A 13,029-nucleotide genomic window follows, 5' to 3' on the forward strand; every position below is an offset into this window, starting at 1 on the left:
GTGCTTATCTCGGCGGGACAATAATTTCAAAATCGAAGTGGATTGTTTTCCTTTTTTTTTTTTCAACACGGGCGGTAGTAAATTGTAGAGTAAGTTGAGCTATCACTTTGAACTGCTCTCTTGTAACACTTAGCATCTCTGAAATAATTCTGCAAGCGAACTGGGCAGAACTTGAGCATGACATCTCTAAATTACGGTTCTTTTTAGTACCGTAACCTCAAAAGAGCGCAATAGACCGATCTCACCAGCTAGTTTGAGCACGCCACCGCTGCCGCCATGCATCGTGGGAGCTGTAGTCTTTCTGCACGCGCGACAACCCCGCAGGAGGTCTGCGCGAGCAGAGCAGGAGGCGGCATGAGCTGTCTCGTGATCTGGCGTCTGCCTCATATGAACTACAGTTATGGCGGCGTCACGCATGCGTGGAACGCTTGGTGAGATCGGTCTATTGAACCATCCCAAGTAGCACAACAAGTGGAACCCACGTGGACCTTACCCCTTGTGCTACTTGGGATGGTAAAGTAGAATTTACAATTATGGTTTTCGGAGATATGTCTTCTTTAGTAAGTGAAACTACCGTTTTCTTAAAAATGCGACCAATTAGTTTCGACAGAGCGCCCTGAGAAGTTACCAAAAACGAAACCATGAAAGCTGCATAATTCAACTTTAATGGCATCGAAAGTGGCTTTGGTATTGTCTCGAATTATTTTCTTTTGATTCCTGACACAAGTAGAAGGAACACACAAAGTAAAATGTAATCACAGGTGGCCACTGAGGCCAGGAAGTTAAGTATTTGGACCAATTAGGTTGGGCATAGTAGTCAAAACCAGGTGTAAAATGTTTGACGTTGTTACGTTTATTCTCGTTCGGTTGTCAACTAGTAAAGTGAAATGACAATCAGAACGCACACATAAGAACTTCGCACAGTCTGTTAGAAACGGGTCAGAGCAGGGATCACCCGAACCCAAACAATCTTAGGATAATTAAAATCGCCTATTAAAAGCAGGGTCGCGTTTGGAAAACACGTTGTAATGGCGTTCAACGTATTGATCATGTAGTTTATCTGTAAAATCTGCAACACAAGAATGTGAGCGATAGTTGCATCCCAGTACAAACATGTGATGTTACATTGTTGCTCTACGTTAAGTTTCTACTTTAAAATGTACTGACTAAAACAAAAAATACTGTCCTATTGGGCGAAGGCCATAACGAACTTAATTGAAATTGGATGCGGTCTTTTTTTAAAGATTTTGTCGGATTGTTTTAATGAAAAGGTTATCAACTTGAGAAAGAACTTCCTTTTAATTTATTATCGAGTTTATAATAACCAGTTTCACTGAAATTGGTTCTCTATAAAACATTAATCAGACGAAGTCCAGTATGTGCAGCCAAATTCAGAATATGCAGACAGACTCTGTTGCAGCACGACAACCTCGTCACTGCAACAGAGTTCATCTAAAATCGCTCAGCTCGTTTTATCATATAGAACTGCTAGTGTCACAGAAATGAAAATTAGTATGTCTTTACCATTTCCCTCCTTCTATACGGGGTAAAATAGCATGTTGGTGTTTATTACATAAAATTATTTTTTACAATCCCATCTCACGCGATCATATGATAACTCTACCCTTTGATAATCAAAATAAAGTTGAAGTCTCAAGCTCATTAACAAAGGCATTCTACTCATCCTGTCTTCCTCTCATGGCACAAGAATCTAAAAACCACCTCCCCGGTTTGATTGCTACTATCACTTATCCTAGCCTATTCCGAAATGCTATCACTAAACATTTTTCTTTTCAATGAGGGATGACCTGCTTGATTGTTTGTTTGCTTTCATATTATTAATGTTGTTCAGCGGTTATAGTCTTACTTCCAATATTATGTCTCTCCTTTTCTCCTCCATGATGCCCTCAAACCTTGAATATGTGTTCAATAGATAAATAAATATATCAGGGTGCAGCTGACTATGTTTGCCATCACGAAAATAATGCGGATCACAATTTAAAAAAAAAAAAACGAAAAAAAAAAGGTGAAGTTTTCAAAAAAGAAAGGTCTGAGTTGAGAGCTTCATTTTATAGTTCTTGGCCCCCGAATTTGAATGCCAGATTCAAATTAGACAGAAGCTGAGGTTTACCTGTTTTTTTTTATGTTTAAGGAAACGTACAGCGATTGCCGCAGGGCATGCACCAAGCCTGTCTGTCACCTGTTAGGTGTCAAAGGTGTCGGGACGTCATCGTCGTCAGCTCTGTGTCACCTTAGAAACAACCAAGATTGCGTCTGACACCGCCGATGGTGCCACTACCTTTAGCTTTTTCTTCTGCTATCTTTCTTTCCTGCACTCGGTGCGCAGCAGTGTAGCTACAGCGAAATTTTAACTGACGATTACGTCGCTCCTACTAATAAAATAAAAAAAAATATTTTACATAAGTAATTGCTAGAAGACCTACATTTATCTTTCACAGTTCTTCTGAGTTCAAAAACTTCTTCAGCTTCGTTTTAATGGGTGTTTTTCTGAGTTCGTAGACCACAAATCTTGTAACGAACTTGCACACATAATTTAGGCTTGTTGCTTAAGACATCGCAATTTTTGCTTAAAATGCTTTAACCGTCTTCCTAACTTACATCAGTATTTAATGCATATATAGCCGTGATATTAAACATATTAGATTGATTAATATATAAATCTATCAATATAGATATGAAATATTTCATATATGATATAAGATAAGAAATATGAAAAAAGAAGTCGCACTGTATATTAATACCTTTTTCTGGACACCACAATTTGGAACCACATAGCGTAAACACAGGATTGGTTTCAGCACAGTTTACTTTAATGTGCCATCAAGGGTCCAATCTAAAAGGAAAATACAATGCATACGAGGTTCAACACGAATTGTTTCGTCCTGGTTTTTTACAAACGTAATTTAAGCTTGTGAAGGCGTAGATATGGATGCAGAATTTCGCTTTTTATTGACAGATGGATAATGGGAACGAAACAGTTTAAAAAAAGTCAAATTCGTTAAACATAATGTTTTATAAAAAGCGGCCTGACCAAAGGATATCTGAAGTGAAATATTTTGATAATTATTGCTTTATTTATAATTTTGATCGCACCGTTATCCAGGATCAATTAATTCGCATTGGTATACATGCACAAATAATATAAAAGCGATAATTTAATGAAAAAGATAAAAAAAGTATTATAAAGGTTTTTCCCACACAGTAGGCAAGCTCCATGAGGCCTGCTTGTTTTGGTACTCTACGTAAACCTTGGAAGGTTTTTGTGCTCAGTGCTTTTGTTTGCCGAACATACATTACTGCAAATATTGTATGACTCGCGTAGCGAAACAGTATTATCAATAAAGCAAATGAATCAATCAGCTAATAAAATGTTGGACGCCACCTTGTAATAAAATTAATAATAAAACAAAAAACACGATCGATTGAATACTCGAGTTTACATGCATAAGCAAACTGATCATAAGGGCGCAGGTGAGCTGGTGAATACAAGCGGCAAAATTTGCAGTGTGTCGTTATTGCACGAGCAAATCACCCTCCATACCACGTATTTTGTGTGCACGGGTGACTTTTCAAAATTGGCAGATCAACAAAAAAGACTGTTTGAGGAGTTTAATTTGCAGGCTCGAGGGGAAAATATTTCGATAAGCTTTTGTTTTCTTCAAAAAAAGAAAAAAAAAGAAAGAACAAAATTTACAGTACGTTTTGGGTTTAAAGCTTCAGTTGTTATCCTCTAACGTTCGTAAGCATAATTTCAAATATCAATTTCTGCATAACTAGAAGAGACACAACACTTCTTACGTATTACCTATATATAGAACGGTTGATCAGTGACCCCCCAAAAAGATCAAACAAACGAAACACATTGAGATCTTAAAAAAATAACACAATGCACAACAAATCAACGTTTACAAGAAATCTACTTAGAAGATATTTTGCAGAAACATTGTGATGCAAGAAAATATCTTTTTGAAAAAAAAAACACATTTCAAGAAGAAGACATCATATTAAGTTAGTGCTTCGTTTCCTGCTACTCTTGTTGAAGGCTAAATATATCTTTTTGCTCACAGTTCAAAGCACTGATGTTTTTTTGTTTTTTTTCTCGATAAAGATAGTTCGCTCTGCCTGAAAATAAATTAACAACTCTTCGCACCTTCTCAGAAAAGGAATCCAGTGAAGGTTTTTGCACTTTAACAAGCGTCATAAATACCTCTAACGTACTATGCAGTGTATTCTCACGTACTGCTTTGATATGATTCTTATTGTTTTATTTTACGTTCACGTGAAGAAAAAAAACACTGACGCATTTTAAGGGCATACAATTCACCTGTAGTAGTTTTTGTAATAAGGAGAATACGTCTCTTGCCAATAAAGAACAGCCTCTTCAGCGAGTTTTCCAGCGACGTTCAAAAGGAGCCAAACAGAATTGGAAAGCACACGAAGGAACAAAAAATGCTGTAATATACACCAAAAATGGAAGAGTAGCGCCATCTACCCTGAGGAAAGCGAAAGATTCCGCTTTGGGTGACCTACTTTTCGAAAATAGTTCTATTCTGTGCCGAGAGATGGCGGCGTCAGTTTGTAAAGGCGACGGCTTGCGCTAGCCTTCGACTTTAACCCCCCCCCCCCCCTCCCTTTCCTCCCCTGTTGGTGTTTTTAATATCCTTATCTTGTACGCTTCGTGCAGCGTACTAAAGTCGCAACAAATTCTTGTAGGCAATCCGAATTAACCTACGAGAGCGCGTACGCTTGCACACCTTGACTGCTGCTTAAAGCGAGCACCTCTTCGAAAATGCCATAAAACGTTGCCCCCAGTAGAGTTATTCTTTAGATGTAAACCATTAAAAAAATGTTATGCTAACAAATTACAGCAAGGCAGAGCTGAAACTCAATCTTCCAAAGGGAGCTAAAGGGGTATTTTTTTTTAAATATTGATTTATGCAGCTATTGCGGAGATAACATAATTTAGTATTTCCAATTTAAACTGCAAAACTAGCCGCGCCTTTCAATGTTGAAGTTATCCAAAACAAAAACAATAAATGACATAGAATTGATGGGCAAATGCATGAGCACCGTGTAGTGTAGTAGACTGTGTGTGCGTCTCAGGTCAGGTTCTACGTTCACGGCACGAGTTATGTTAAACTTTAGTGACGTAAAGTTTACTTTTTCACGCAGAGTCAATAACTGATCTCTAATACAGAGGGCTGGATGGCGCATAGCATCTCTTTGAGCCTGGCGCCAGTGAAGCCACCAGAAGTTCAATATATGTGCCGGAAGTCTGGCGTCTGCTAGGCTGCCTAGCGCATTCAGTCGATGTTTCGGTCCATGTTTTCTTTTGTGTCTGAGTGGGTTTTAATAATGCCGCTCTAAATTAAATTTCGAGAAGAAGGCATTTGAACGTGGGACATATAAACTCTTCATCAACCAGAACCTCAAAATGTTCACGTCGAATGGCTTGCCAGGAGACTTCTCGGGTCTTCGCGGTTAGTGCGCAACAAGCAGGTTCTCTTGAGATGTCAAGAAAACATCGAGCGCCCTGAACGCTTTTCGAACGAGCACTCGGAAGAGTAAAAAAGCCTGTCAAGTGCTCACTTCCAGGACAAGCCGCTTACTTCCGGTGGCTTCATACATTTTTGCTCAATGCGCCATCTATCCCGCTAGTGGACAACAGTGGAATCGATACGCATCCAACACAGGGCCGGGTACAACCACAATACAGAATAATACAATCAGTGTCGCCTTTGAGGGATTCTAAAGATAGAACTTAGTGCTACCAATAGCATAATTTGCTTGCATTCTGCGTTAACGTGTCTGTACATTAAAGTTAAACAACGCGGACTCGATCTGTTCGACGAAAAGCTACTGGACTCTTGGCAGATCAACGAATTTTGAAAAGAGTGCAGCCTCACATTTTTTTCTTAAAATGGCTTACTCTTTCAATAAACTTGGGAATTTTGCAACGCAGCTATTACCTATCCCACAGTCTCTCAAATTCAATAATATAATTAGAGTGGAGACTTAGAAATATCTGAAACGAAACTTTTCATTTCATGTCTGTTATCTAAAACGTATGATTACTTGTGATGGTATTTTGTGGCTATTCTTAGGATAGGCTATGATTACTTGTGATGGTATTTTGTGGCTATTCTTAGGATAGGCGTTGCATCAGCTATTAAATAGCTCTAATGAGGTCAAGAACCGCGTAGTAAACTGTCAAGTTTGGAAGAAACGGGAGGGCGACACGAGGCGCACGACAGCAGAGCGCACGACGGGAGAGCGCCGCGACACGAGAGCGCGTGTCTGTCAATAGAGCGTGCCGCCAAGAGAGCGCTGAACAGCAGCTGAAGTCACTAAGGTGCCGTTCCCCGTGTCCCCTTTGGCCGTAACTGGGTTGTTATACATCGAATTAACTGTTACGCGACAGCCAGCACTGCACAATATATGAGTACAGCTTCATATTTTGTCAATATTCTTAGGAACGGAAGGGAATTTGTTTCGAGCGCGTTCCAAATTTGACGTTTTCCCGACGTTTGTCAGATATAAACATGATAATGATGTAACAGCTGAACGCAGGGTAGGCTCCTGTAGCTTTTCTTTCAGTAAATAACTAAAATGTTGATCGTGAAAAAAGACTCATCGCCAAACCATTTTTTTTATTGATTATATTGATATCTGAACCGAATTTTTTTTTCGGGGGGGGACAAAAATGACAAGTAGAATTGCCTCGAGAGCGGAAGTAGTGATCAATCTTAAAAGGAGAACACTATGTATGAACCGCAGCGATGACGATTGCGCAGTATTCTATTGAGTTAGGATAGATATCCTGAATAAAATAAATTATGTTAAATGTGGGACTGCAGACCGCTGCGTTCAACACGCTTGTGCCACTTCGCCCAGCTTAATTTGTCGCACAACGCTGTTTTCATATCAGTTCAGTGGACACTAAATTCAAATGATTAGCTGATCTTAAGATTAGTCGGTACATGAACAGTAAAGCAATAACTATCTTGTATATGTTACTGCGCTCAACGGTAGTCTGCACTGCATAGTTATTTCAACATCTACATGTTTCGCCGTCAATTTAATAGGACGAACATTTTCAATTCTAGCTCGTTCCATTGTTGTACAAGTGCCTTTCTCTACTTTGGTCAAAACGTTCGCGAGCTTTCTCCTCATCAATTGGTTTTGCAGTGAGCATTACACCAGACAGGGCTGGGCAGAGACACTCCAGAAAGTATTGGGGGATAAAAATACTGAGATACATCTATTTTAAGGCCCAAATAGAGATACTGAAACACATTTGTCTTTCATGCAACGGGATATCCCTGAGATACTTCTGCAAAAACAGCGAAAAAGTATTCCGGACTACAGATAAAGACACTTATAGAACTACATTTGCTCCCGAACGGTACTACGTGGAGAGGGCCTAGCAAATGAAAGTGGTAATTTAGGCTTGCACTCCTCCTTTTGTGTCATTTTATGCACTCACCTCTTAGCTCGAACTTTTTATTTATCAAAAATGACGCTAAAAAGACATGCCACCCCAGGTGAACCTCACAGTTACTGAACGGTAAAGACTGCGTGCCATGCTTGACAAAAGGCGTCTGCACGAAACAAACCCTGTTTTGCCGAGAGGGCGCACCTCAAACTGTCGACTTATATGCTTCTGAGTCACCGATAGCATGGGGATATTGGACAAAAGAGCCGTACCTTTTCTGCACTCAATTGCTTTACAGCGTTCGCTCTGCTAAAGTGAAAAGGGTGGAAAGCTTTGTGGGTGAAGCTTATTCTGTTATTCTAGCAAGTAGCCTCGTTTAAACCACAGTTATATATTTTTATTTTAACGTTAGTGATTATGATGGATCATGGGACGGGTTCATGTTATAAATTCTGAAGCACTTTGCACCAAGCAGATATTTTTATCTTTTAAATTCATCGCAAAAACGGCACCAAATGTAGCCAGATACCTAAGTCTGGCAAAGTATCGCGATACAAGCGATACACTGTAAATATATTTCACTACTGATATAAAAATACAATTTTTCAAGTATATCTCGATACAAAGATACAGATACACGACAGTATCTCTAAGATACAATCGCGATACATTTGGATGGTGATACTGCCCAGCCCCAACACCAGGAAGCTTTCGTCCATTACGCTTCTCTCCAGCATTTTGAACACGCGTTTCGAAATTTTCTTGGCTGCCATTAGAACCCACTATCGAACATTTCCAAGGCGCGCAAACGTACTCTCTCTTACTCGCGCTCTAGTGACACGCACTCTCGCGTCGCGGCGCCCTCCTGTCGTGCGCTCTGGTGTCGCGGCGCTCTGCTGCCCTGCGCCCTGCTGTTGTGGGGCTCTCCCGTCGGCGCTCTAGTGTCGTGCTCTCTCGTATGTTAAAGCAGTAAGAAACCGGAAGGTTGTCCCTTTTATTACTGTCAATATACATTTTGCAAAAAATCCCAAAGGTGGCCTGCCAGGTCCTGTGGACTCCTCGATGCCCCCACAGTACCTGTCAAGGGACAGTGAAGAGAGCGGGAGCGTAGCGCAGTTGCTCGTCTGCGCTTTCCCGCTCGCCGTTATCTCCGAGTCACTTACGTCATCTGCTACAACCGGTTGTACATAGCGTTCCGCACATTCTTTTTGGCGCCGCGGATGCGTTCCACGCTTTGCAAAAAGATCTGTTGTCGGCCATTATTGATTGCAGGTAGAGGTGTCGCGGAGATCTTTCGTTGTTGTAGTTTTAGTCTCGATCCCTAATAGATTGAAGAACGATAACAAGTTTTAATACTGCCGGATCATCAACACAGCTTCCAATTAAGTCCTTGTAAAACAAATGTAGGAAGATGCGTCTGACCACGGTTGTTTTACAATGCACATCACTAACGAATATGTGAGGGCTGTTTTTTTTTTCAACGTCTGATGAACCTGGGGAAAAAAGAAAATAACAAAATTGTGGAATAAAGTTATACTATACGCAAAATTTAGGTGCACAATGTAGTTACACTCTCTGCGCAATCCTCAAACAGAGTTAGACAAGTGTCTCGATGTGGCAACATTGTAAAGGGATGCAGCCGACACCACCTATAAGTAGTTATCACAGCCTGCACGCTAGAATTGGGACGTCATCCGAGTGAGATCGAGCGAAGGCACTGATTTGATACGAGTGCTGCGTCAGTGCTTGGCGGGGCCTCATGTCCAATCAACGCGTCGAAGGACGCTCGGCACCGGGCTCGGGTTCAATAGCCGAGTTGGCGCCATCCATCTGCGGGATGACATTCCACGGAGGAAGAGTGGGGCGTTCGGAGGCCTTCATTATTCCAGATGGTGTTGATGGAACTCCCGCATAACTCTGTCCAAGGGTTCAACAATATCATTAGTATCAGCAGTCTTTTAGGCTCGCCCCTCATCATGAACATGAGTTTGTCCTTCTTAAAACTTCAGACACCATTTCCACATGAAACTGTCACTCATGCAGTCCTGTGCGTCCTCGAGGCATATCAAACAGTACCACTTGTAAAAAAAAAAAAAAAGAAGAGAAGGAATAATTCTTATTTGGCGATAACGGCGAACGTATGCGCGCCATGTTTGCACGAGTACTTGACGAAAAAAAATGGGTTGAAAAGACTTACCGTAAATAAAGAGGAGGCGCGTGAGATGCCTTCAGTGACGAACTTTCGATTTTAAATCGTCGGGAGTAAAAGAAAAAAAGGAACGTATTCAGTTACTATGCGAGGAGTACATCTTTTTGGAAGCCGCTAAATGACGTCACGTAGTGCAAGTGAATTACATTTAGAGTAGTGGGATTATGTTTTAATAGTCGCGACAGGACCGGAAGTCTTTGGGCACGTGTTTTTTTGTGTTGATGTTGATTACCAGTCCCTATATTAACATTAATGCAGTGGAATATTCTTATAAACACCTATTATGCATTCAGACATTAAAAAAAATTTAGCAGCAGGAATTGTTTCGAAATGCGAACGACGTTTATTACGGTAAAGATACAGGGGAAATAAAGCCTAAACCGAACGTATTCTTAATACAGTTGAATGCACTCGAAAACAAAAGAAGAAAAAAACGTGCTTACGAAATGATGAGATTGTAAAACTCCGACAAGTGCACTTGAAGGCTGTTTTCCGCACTTGAAAACCTCTTGGGATTTTTTAAAGCGAGAGAATACACTGGCGCTATTTGTCGGGTCGATGTGGAACGTTTGGTACTTCCGTATGTTTCCTTTTTTGTTTCGCGCTTCATTCTCTCTCTTTTTTTTTTCTTTGGGAGGGGGGGGGGGGGGCTTGAGAAACTTTTGAAAACGTAATAAACAATCGTTTTTTATAAATAGTATATGTCCATATGAATTCGCACATACTGAAAAGCCTCTGCTCTAGTGCAATCCCATTTTAAGATCACCTCATGGGTTGTGCCAGAATGCCACCATGCATTCTCCTCGTAAAATATCACAAGAACTTGGTCGTAAGCAAACGCTAGTGTATGGCCGGGCCGCCAGACGACCAAAAAAAAATTGGACGCATCTCCACGTGGTGAAAGATGTTGATTGGGGCAAAGCACTGGTGGTGCTGAGGATTCTGATTTTATTGTTCATAGGTAGTTGTGACGGTGCTGATTTTTTTTTTATTACTCATAGGTAGTGCTGAGTTCCGGGTTGCGTTTCGACTTCATTATTACTGCTTTATGGTCGGTGAAATGCAGAGCCAGTGCTTCTAGCGTATTAGCTTGGATCCGCTAGAAGCCGTGGGAACGAATCTCCAACGCTTAAGTCAACGGTCCACGTCAGAAAGAGAATGTGTGGTATGGATCGTGGTTATATACGCAGTTGAGCGTTTGACCGCAGCGCCCTCTCGTCTATAAACGTCGATCCAATGCATGCCAAATTTAACGCGATTCTATAGGATGGATGGATGGATAGTTGAATCTGGCTGAGCCTTCTGGGTCGGGCGGTAGCTTACGCCACCTAGTCATTTTGTTTTACCATTTAAGTTTAGAATATTTAAATTTTAAATCTATATTCACTCCGCACTGCAAAGAAAGTGAGACTATAAAACCCCCCTGCCATCAGTTAACAAGAATATACCTAGTTTTCTCTCGCTTTGTGCCACCATTCACTTAATCTTTGCTTGGTTATCTCTACTGTCTTGAAATCCACTCTCTCTTCGCTGTCTCTAAAACTCAATGACTTTATTAAATCTATATTGTCTTCGCTAGGCGTAGGGTGAAGCCCTTTACAGTAGAGTATCAAGTGCTCAGCCCTCACGTCCTCCTCTCCACAAGCAGTGCACACTGTATCCATTTCCTGGTACTTCGCTCTCTGTGTTCCGGTTCGCAGAACCCCGTCCTCGCCTCAAACAACAATGAGCATCCCCTGGAATTGTCATAAATGCTTTCTTTAGCAATAACTGTTTTGTTTAATCTATAGCTTTCCGGAGCCGTCTTTGTCTGCATTCCCTCTAGCCACCGATTTCTTTCTGTGGCCTTAGCTTTCCTCTTAACTGAGACCTGCTCTTCCGTATCTCAACTATAGCCTAAAACCTTTCCTCTTAATTTCCTAGTGCGCTGTATCCACTTTGTGTCTATACTCCTCATGTATGAATAGCTGAAAACCTTTTGTGCCCATTGGTCCCCATCCATTTGCCTCAACCGATCCTCAAATTCTATCTTGCTCACCACTTCCCTGCTCTCAAATGACGCCCATCCCATGTCTCCTTGTACTTCCTGGTTTGGCGTTTTGCAATATGCCCCCAAAGCCAGCCTACCTAGTCCGCGCTTTTTCATTTCTAGTTTTGCATGAACTTCGGATTTCATGCATAGCACTGCGTTTTCAAAAGTCAAGCCAGGCACCATGACCCCTTTCCAAATCTCTCTCACCACCTCATACCTGTTGTAATTCCAAAGTGCTCTATTTTTTATTACAGCTGCATTTCTGTTGCCCTTACCTATTATATACTTTTCATGCTCCCTGAGATATTGTGCACCAAAACATATCCATACTCCTAAATACTTGTATTTACTAGCTTTCTCAACTCTAATATTCTGTATCTTCAGCCTCTCAACTTCATCATCGTTAAAAATCACGACTGCTGATTTTTCACTACTGAATTCTAAACCGAATTCCTCTCCTTCCTCACCACAGATGCTACTTAATTCCTGCAACTCTGTCCTGTCGTTAGCCATTAGCACGATATCATTCGCATACATCAATCCTGGTAAGGATTGCTGAATGTTTTCACCTAGCTTACTGTACGAAAGGTCGAATCCAAGGCCAGTCTTCTCTAGTCAATCCTCTTGTCCTCTCAGATACAACATAAACAGCAAAACCGATAACGGGCACCCCTGCCTAAGGTCTCACCTTATCTCTATTTTCCCCGTCGCCTTTCCTTCCCATGTTATAATCACCTTATTATCTTTTTAAATGTTTCTTAATAGTGCTCTTAGTCCTTCATCTAGGTTTAAGCTCTCAACTATGTCCCACAGGTTCCTTTGGTTCACATTGTCATAGGCACCCTTGATATCCAGAAATGCCAGCCAGAGCTGTCTGGTGTCTTTTTGCGCTATTTCTATACACTGCGTTAGAGAAAATATATTGTCATCCAACCTTCTTTGTTTCCAAAACCCGTTCTGTGACTCGTCCAGTATGCCCTCGCAATCTACCCATTCCTCCAGTCTGTTCTTTATAATCTGCATTACCAACCTGTAAATAACTGGTGTCACGGTTATGGGACGACACTTCCTAATATCAGACCTATCTCCCTTTCCCTTATATATCATACTCATCCTACTAAGCTTCCATTCCTCTGGAATATTTCCTTTTGTCATCATCGTGCTCACTACCTCCCTTAGTTTTGCCTGAGATTTAGGACCCAAATTCTTCACCAGCTTGATTGGGATACCATCTGTGTCTGTCCACGTGCCACTATAGGGACTCTTCGTTCAGCCTTTTCCCATTCTCTTTGTCCAAAATCCGCGATGTCACAAGCTGGACAGCTACTTCCT

Source organism: Ixodes scapularis, unplaced genomic scaffold (genome assembly GCF_016920785.2).
Source record: "Ixodes scapularis isolate PalLabHiFi unplaced genomic scaffold, ASM1692078v2 PGA_scaffold2__306_contigs__length_199485367, whole genome shotgun sequence".
Lineage (NCBI taxonomy): Eukaryota > Metazoa > Arthropoda > Arachnida > Ixodida > Ixodidae > Ixodes > Ixodes scapularis.